Below are 2,145 nucleotides of genomic sequence, written 5' to 3' on the forward strand. Positions count from 1 at the left end.
GAGTCAGAGCTCCAGGTTCAAGCTTAGTAGATCCATATGCCCAGCCTCTCAAACTCTAGCATTATAACCTTGTGTCCTACAGTGTTCTGAAAGGTCCAATGTTGAAAGGCTTACTATGCTCCCCAAATCCTTTGTGATAAGCACTTAACTTCTATTGTCAAAGTGATTACAGTTCTGAAACTAGCAGAGGACCAGAAGCTCAAGCCTATCACACTAGCTCAGGAGGCTGAGGACTCAGGATCACAGGGTGAAGCCATCCAGGGCAGAAACGTATATGTATAAAACAAGAGAGATGTCTGTATTTTATGAAATTGCATATACAATATTACTACCAATTATTAGCAACTAAATTATTCCTTCCTTTTTTAAGTATCATGACTGAATAAATAATAAAGTATTAATTGAAAATTAGTCAACAAAGTATAATTTTATAATATGAAAATCATAAACTAATAATTTAATGTTACTTTTATAACATTACATTTCTAAGGATGTATCATCAGAATGCGTTTCTTAGACCCTCCCACCATTCATTATTTGCAGTCCCTGGATTCGAACTCCAGGCCTAAGTTGCCACTATCTGCTATGGCTTCCCTAATAGCCCGCCAAACATCAGCAATGCAAGGTCATGTGCACTTTCTGGGCCTTGTCATTTAGACCCAGGATGGTCACAATACAAAGGAAAAAAAAACACCTTCTTGATCTCTTCAGTTTTATCCTTTTCATTATATTTTTTGCCAGCCCTGAGATTTGAACTCGGGTCCTAGGATACCAGGGTCGGCTGTGGCAGAGGTGCCAAGACCTAAGTTCAAGCCCTGTGCTTGGCCAAAAAAACCTAAAAATAATAAATAAATAAATAAATAAATAAGGCCCTGTCTTGTAATTTGCATCACTTTTCTGAAAGGCCTGGGATTTGAACTCAGGGTCTGGGTAAATCTGTGACATTGTGGGTGAAGGGGAAGCTCACCATCCTTAAAGGCAAGAAATTCAGACCAGTTTCCAGGGTGTGAATTAAAGCCTCAGCAATGAAAAAATTAATATTTATATATTAGATCTATTTGCGTACATGGGTTTACTGAATATTACGTTCATTACCCTTACTTATTTAGTATTATTATACATATAACACCTCAGTTATTACATCATATCACCTAGATTGTATTTGCATATGGATTATATATCTTACTGAGACCCAGGACTTTCACAGAAAAGGAAAAAAATGTGTCAAAATTGGCTTCCTACTTCAAGAATAAATTTTTGGCCTTGCAGGGATTTTAACTCACAGTCTAGAATGCCCAATCCATAAGTGAAATCTCAGTCATAGCACACCAGCCTCCAGCAAACTGAGCTGCTAGGAAATTCAGCAGACCTTTGATCAAGCCACAGTAGTGCCCAGTATTGATAGATATGTATATGTGTATGTATTTATATTATATATATAATATATAGAAAGAGAGGGAATGTGAGGATATTCAATTATTAGTTATTAGATATTATTAGTTAGATATTCAATAATTAGTTATTGCATTCTTCCATTATTTAATGAAGTATCATGGTAGAATACTTATAAAAGCAGTAATTAGTCAATATCCTTCCATTATGGGAATCATACCATGGTGTTTGAATGGAAGACATAAATCCAATAATATTTGTGTGGCATTCTAAAATAGAATTATGAGTTAACTGCAAAGTTAATTATTACTTTTATAACATTCCATTGACATTCACAAAAATAGGAACGAGTTTGTCAGGGTCTCCCTCCATTTGTGGGTAGCAGTCCTAGAATTCGAACTCCAGGACTGGATAGTTTACTTCAAAGGGAAACCACTGGAATGACACCTTGAAGATTTCAGATTGTCATGATTAAAGAAAGAACAACAAGAAGAAAAGACACCCAGGTGTCAGCAGCTCCTGCCTGTAATCCTAGCTCCTCAGGAGGCTGAGATGTAGAGAATGCCAATTTGAATTCAGCCAGGGCAGGAAAGTCAGCAACACTCTTATTTCTAAGAGATCACAGGAAAAAAACAAAAACAAAAAAACAAACATGAGTGGGGCTGGGACTCAAGCTGCAGAGTGCTACCCCTGAGCAAAAGGAGCTAAGGGACAAGGCTTAGGCTCATAGTTAAACCCCACACCTCCACGCCC

This window comes from Dipodomys merriami, unplaced genomic scaffold (assembly GCF_024711535.1).
Source record: "Dipodomys merriami isolate MVZ:Mamm:240054 unplaced genomic scaffold, mDipMer1.0.p SCAF_1295, whole genome shotgun sequence".
Taxonomy (NCBI): domain Eukaryota; kingdom Metazoa; phylum Chordata; class Mammalia; order Rodentia; family Heteromyidae; genus Dipodomys; species Dipodomys merriami.